This window comes from Polistes canadensis, unplaced genomic scaffold (assembly GCF_001313835.1).
Source record: "Polistes canadensis isolate GaletaPanama2010 unplaced genomic scaffold, ASM131383v1 scaffold_54, whole genome shotgun sequence".
Lineage (NCBI taxonomy): Eukaryota > Metazoa > Arthropoda > Insecta > Hymenoptera > Vespidae > Polistes > Polistes canadensis.
In genome coordinates, this window is record NW_014569601.1 from 178,480 (window position 1) to 185,521 (window position 7,042).

General features: G+C 33.2%; 1 protein-coding gene across 1 annotated transcript in view; it reads left to right on the forward strand.

Moving 5' to 3' along the window:
* Positions 1–7,042, forward strand: part of LOC106785642 (zinc finger homeobox protein 3) — a 337,287-nt gene that overhangs the window by 15,191 nt on the left and 315,054 nt on the right. Inside the window, exon 2 of the mRNA XM_014746274.1 lies at positions 4,474–4,552. The gene's annotated coding sequence lies outside the window, so the exon portion shown is untranslated. The remainder of the gene's footprint in view (positions 1–4,473; positions 4,553–7,042) is intronic.

Here is a 7,042-nt window from a genome sequence, read left to right on the forward strand (position 1 = left end):
ATCTCGTTTTTTCTAATTATATATATATAAATTTCTTCAACAAACTATTCATGATTATTATTAATGATATAAATAACAATATAAAAAAATAACAAACAAAATGTTAAAGAAATAAAATAGCAGAAGTTGAGTATAGTAAGAATTAAGGAAATTCGATTTCAAATCGATCGGTCGATAACTTGTGAGATCAACCAATAGTCTATTTTTGGACTACCTGCCAATGAACGCTACCAGGGTGAATCCTATTAATCGTCTGTCGATAAGTAACGCGTTAAAAGATTTTTTTAACCAAAAAAATTGGTTAAGACTTTTAAGAAAATTCAACGCATAAGTATGAAGCTGACGAGAAAATTCATACCGATTTTTAAACGAAAAAAATTCGATTATTATATATATATATATATTATATATTACAAAAATATCAAATCGAATTTAATTTCTAAATTTGTCGTAAACTATCCCCGTACGAATCAATACTATTCGTCGAACTAACGTATTTTCTTACCCACCAATACACACGTATAAACATTTTCGATGTTGGGTAGATTAAGGGGAAGAAATTCGCAAGATCGAATCGAAAGAATCGGATTCTCTGAGCTGTAAGACACAAGCGACCGAATCCTGAAATTAAACAAACACCTTATTGACACGCTGATCCTTCTTCGGCATAGGAGGAGGTGTGCTACCCAGCAACGTTTACCGAGGATTCAGAAGAAGAAGAAAAGACCTAGGCTATGGTTTCGAGACCTTCAGCTGTGTTCTTTCAAAGAGGATGAGTAAAACAACCAAGAAAGAAGAAGAAGAAAAAGATGAAGATGAAAATGAAGATGAAGATGAAGAAGAAGAAGAAAGGAAAGGAAAGGAAATGAAATGAAAGGAAAGGAAAGGAAAGGAGAATGAAAGATAGACGAAGAAAGGAGACTTGGCAATCCGAATGAACGAACTACATCGCATACAGGGTCTTAGCAGGACTTAACGAATATTGCCGTCGATATCCAGAAGCCCCGATATCCACCGGCTCTCTTTGTCTCTTTTTCTCACACACACACACATATATATATATATACAACTAAGTGTATAAGAGAAAAAGATGGAGGGGGGTAAAAGTCTCACGAATTTCTCTTCGGCAAGTCGCCAACGATTCCAACGAATCCCGTAGTCTAACATTTTTTTCATCCAGACGCTATCGTTCGTTTTTAGAATCGACGTATTTACCACTCGCATTCTCATTCTATGGATATTAAAATATATATACACATGCATGTGTGCAAATGAAAAAATATATATATATATATATATATATATATATATATNTGTTGTTTATATGTATTTTTACGTATTTAAGTACGTGAATCAGATTTTAAAAGCTTTTCTACGGACAGTAATCTTGGACGAGAAAAGCTGAAATATATATATATATGCATGTGTCTTATCAAATGAAAATATATATATATATATATATATATATATATATATATGCATACGTGTGTCCTATCTATGCCTGTGTTGTTTATATGTATTTTTACGTATTTAAGTACGTGAATCAGATTTTAAAAGCTTTTCTACGGACAGTAATCTTGGACGAGAAAAGCTGAAATAGTCGTCGAATTGGATTTCACGAAGTAGGCGTTATCGCGATGACGTATTTTCGTGCCTTTCAATATATACCTATACCTTACGTGCAAAAGTCTATTCGAACTGACATTTATATATTTTTCTTTCTTTTTTTGGGGAAGGGGGGCGGTACAATTTCGTTAAGAACTAACGAATCAACGAACGTTGAGATTCAGAATTTATGTTACGTCACCGGAAAGCTTTCTGGGTTGTTGCACGCTGAGTAAGAGAATAAGATAGAGAGAGAGAGAGAGAGAGAGAAAGAGAAAAAGAAAGAGAAAGAGAGAAAAGAGAGACGGAGGACAGGGCAGATAAATTAGCACGAGTAATGAAGACCGAGCTTCGCGTCTGATTAAACAAACACAGGGAAGAGCGACTGAACTCTTGCACGAGTACGACGAATGAACAAGAAAGAGAACGAGTGAGAAAGAGTGAGAGGGAGAGGGAGGGTGGGAGGTTGGGAGGAAGATAGAGAGATAGAAAATGGAAGAGGAGAAGAAGAATCTGCGATTCTTACTTTCGACCGAGCGGAGCCCGTTCTATTCTGCTTCTAATTAACTAAAGCGGACGTGGTCGCACATTCCAAGATATTGCTTTTGACTATTACTCTTCCACGAAGTGTACTACTACTACTACTAGTACTACTACTAGTAGAAATACTACCACTGTTACTACTACTGTTGCTACTACCATTACTGCTACTACTTAATTTCTTCCCTCTCTCTCTCTTTTTCTTTTTATCTCTATCTCTTTCCGTTATTTTCTTATTTTTATTCTAGCTCAAACACACGACGACGTGCCTTTTAACTTATATCCTTGGAATTATTTTTCTAAGAAACCACGGCCACTATGCGATTTCACTGCAAACCCGTGGAAAACTTAAAATCGATACTGATTACGTTTCATTACTAACGAGAATGCCAAAACTTTTTATGATTTTATTTAAAAATTTAACTTCTTCGTATATATTTTGTTATACATATTTGAATTGGTTGAATGGTTTTGAGTTTAGCATTAATACAAATTTTAATTTTGATTTTTTTTCCCCGTAGGAAATTCAAAATGGTTCGATATAATAATGTACTCGTATATATGTGCGAATAATTAGTTAACATTTTATACTTCAAATTATTTTCATTCGAGAAAACAAGTGCATATTTAAATATACATATATGTATATATGAGAATAAAATTTAAAAATACAAATTTTTATTTATCACCAAAATAAAAAGAGAAATTCGTCACTTTAATCGAGATTTGAGATTCAGTAATTCAATAAAATTTCTAAACGATATTCCTAGCGTATTCCTTTCGTCAATAAAAAATGCAAAAAAAAATCAGGTGATCGTAAACGATGTCGAAGTTTTAGCATCGACCGAGATTTTATTTATAAATTCTATTTCTTTTTTTTTTTTTTTTTAAAATATGTATATATATATGCATTTATACTTTTTTTTAAAACCGTCCCGTCATCGAAGAATTAGTGTTCGCGGCTGCCACTTTTTTTTCTTTTAAACAATTTGCCGAAAAGATAGATAGAAAGAAATAAAGAAAAAGGAAGAAGAAGAAGAAGAAGAAAAGAGAGAGACGAAATGAAAGACAAGGACAGTGGTAGGTGAAAAAATAAATCCGACGATAATAATTATTATCCGGAGCTATACACCGTATGCAAAAAAAAAAAAGAAAATAAGTGGAGGGCGGGGGGTGAGGGAGGGGTGGGGTGGGTTGTAAGGTAAAGAATAAGAGAGAAAGATGAATAGATAGATAGATCTGAGTGAGTTTGTTCTTCGCGAATTCAGGCTGCCAAAGCAAGGACGTTCAAGTTTAAACGAAAATAAAAATTCTCCCGTCCGTACTAATTATAGAAATCCGCTCATCGGACTCGCATCACACACACACACACATAAACAAAAAGAGAGAATAAAGAGAATGAGAGAGAGAGAGAGAGAGAGACAGCAAGCATCACTCTTGAATTACCGGTACGCATGTACCTGGAATTATACCGGGTGTGTCGAACGTATCTTCCCTCTCTCTCTCTCTGAAACAAGGTGAGAGAAAGAGGGAATGAATAAAAAAGAAACAGTGTGTGAGAGAGAGAGAGAGAGATTGAGAGGCGTTCCTTCTTGGTCGTCCCACGCCCGATAAACCGAGAGAAATTAATATCGTTTTTATCGAAGAAGCCACGAAGGTAATTAGATCCTGGCCGAGCATCTCCTTACAGCTACGCCGCCTGGCGTAATCAAGGATCGTGTTCTCGTTACTTCGTGACGCGTTATAACTCTGTTCTTTCGTCGTTGCCGAGAGATTACGAGCGATGAACCGGACGCAAGCTCGCATATAGAAACTACTACTACTACTATTACAATTATTACTATTACTATCTATTATTATATATAACATATAACACGAATATATTATATTTATTTATATTCTAATCTACTTTTTTTTCTTTTCATTTTCTCTAACTGTAACAGTGTTACATCGAATTTTTATTTTTATTTAACTTTTGATTTATACACTGTGATTGGTTTATAAATAATATTCGAATTATTTATGTATATTATAGGATATTGGTTGGTTCGTTTAATTAATATTTTATTCGATTTATTTGAAATATAATATAAATGGGTATTGAATAATGTTGGTTTGATTACGCAATATTAGGATATGAAATTTCTTTTTTTTTTTATTTTAAATGAATAATATGAAATATTTTAGAATGAACGAAATATAATATTCTATTGGTATATAATTGAAAATGAATTATTTCAAATATTACCCGATCATAAATGTTACACATATGTTTATTTTTATTATTATTGATTATAGTTTAAAGTAATATTTTGTTGTTTGTTACAGTTGTCGGTGAAAAGTGTGACATGAGGAGTGTTTAATGGACAAATAACGATTTCCGTCCATCGATTTGAATTTGTGTACGGTAAGTTTAGTTAACAGTTGAGATTAATCAACACCGTGTCTCTTAATCGTTGTACTATAGTATCGACACTGAATATGTTTATTTGACCTGACAGTACACAAAGTAATTACCGGTGTAGTAGCCCGACACGCCTATTTGTAACAAACACCGACTCGATTAGAATCCTCCTCTCGTTAGTCGCATGATTAGTTTTGAGTTTCATTCAACTATACTGTTGTGTCCAATGTTTATGTCTATTACATTTTACATATAATTACGTATACTATTAATACTATATTTAAGATTTTATTTTTATTTGATACAATAAGAATGAAAATAGGGATAATGGAATTAATATTAAATACGTAACGATCAGTCGAATGATTTGTTTTCAATTTGAAATAAAAATGTTATTTTTAATGTTTAACATGTGATCAAAATCAAATAAAATAGGTGTTCGTAAGAAACTTAACCGAAGGAGTTCTGGAAAACAGAAAATCCGGGTTTTCTGTCCAGGTCAGTTCAATGACTTAATTTAATTATAATCAACAACAAAAGTCTAAGTAATAAAAACAAGTGTTAATTAAAAACAAGAAAATTTCATTTAAACGAATGACAAGGGAAAAAAAAACAAAAAGAAAAGAAATCTAGAATTTTATTTCAAAAACACACAAAATTTTATCTTACGTAAGGGGCTTACTCCTTTCATTAATTTCCCAAAAGACAAAAACCTTCCTTTCAAAAAAAAAAAAAAGAAAAAAAAAGAAAAACATAGAATAGAAAAAAGAAGAAGAGGGAAGAGAAGAGAAAGTAAGATTCTCACGGGTCATTACTTGTTTCTATCCGAAAAAGGGAAGAAACAGAAAATAATTAACGCTACTATTTTCCTTTAGTTTCGGAAATTCGAAGTAACTAAGTATTGTTTTCTTCTTCATGGTTGTTAAATCGAATATTCGGATCGATAAATACAACCCATAAGAGAGAAAGAAAAAGAGAGAGAAAGAGAGAGAGAGAGAGAGAGAGAGAGATATAAATATAACGAGAGAATGAATGGGTAAGAAGAAACTATGTCTATCTTTCTCAATCTTGTTGATGTTAGTCTCTCTTTCGAATGATGCTTGGAATAAGGTGATGTAGAAGCAGAAGAAGAAGAAGAAGAAGAGAGTGAAAAGAGGGGAAGAGTACCCCGGAGCGACGCGGAATCACTCAGACGAGAGAATATATATATATATATACATACGTATACATATATGTATATATATATATGAGGGTATGAGAAAGAGAGAGAGAGAAAGCATCAGCCGTTACTTCATTTTTGCGGAGCGTTTACAACGTCCTGTCCACTCGCGTGGCATCGTTGCTGGCATTTCGATGCATAATAAACGACCGGTTAGCCCTGCACCGTAGCTCACACCTCTACATATCCCTATTTCTCTCTTTCTCATTCTTTCTCATTCGCTTTGACCTAGTCCTTCTCTCTTTCTCTTTTTACACGGAACCCCCATCCTCTCAACTCTCAGAGAGAATCCTTATTCGTGCTTTCGTTCTTTCCACGCGAGACGTGTCTAACGAGATGCGATGAATCGACGAAGGACAGGAGGTGAAAAAGAAGAAGGAAGAAGAGGAAGAGGAGAAGGAGGAGGAGAAGAAGGAGGAGGAGAAGGTGTAGGCAGAGGAATAGGAGGAGACGGGAAAGGTGCACAAGCTCGAGTAGAACGACTCTAACGAAAGGAAATCCGATTTGTCGGAGCACCCGCGTTCACCTTTCTCCTTTCAATTTTTTTTATTCTTCTTCTTCTTCTTCCTTTTATTATTTCTTTATATTCCTATTTTCTGATTCCTTTTTTCAAACGCTGGCAAGATACTTTGCGTCCGGGTCGTAGAAACGTTTCGTTGATAGTTTTTTGCAATGGAAATTCAACCATCTCGTTATTATGACCGGTGTACACTTCGAATCGCAATTTATATCCTAATGCAATTTGTTGTAGTTTCTTTTTCCTTTTTATTTTTCGTTTCTTCTTTTTTTTTTACTTTTCTTTTCTTTTCTTTTCTATCCTCGAGAAAAAGAGGAACTTACTCTTTGAAAGAATTTTTATCGATAGACGGGATGGGTATATTCTTTATCGGAAAATATATATATATATATATATATACATACAGGTTGAAAAGAGGAGGAGGAGGAGGAGGACATCTTTTGATAGTAAAAAGAGACGAAGACGGGACGAGTTTCTTCTCTTCTTCTTTTTTTTTTTTTCTCTTTTTCATTTTTATTTTACCTCGTTACGAATAGGTATCGTTTTCTATCGCGTGTACAACGTCGTTAATAAAATAGATCGAAAGGAATGGAAAAATAATATTTCTTCAAAGAGATATATTCCATATTATCGTACAATTTTAATTTTTATAGAAAATGAGATGTGTATCGGGCAATTAATTTAAATAAAATAAAAAAAAAAAAAATAAAAAAAAAATGGAAAAGAAAAGAAAATTAAATGATAAAATATATTTTAT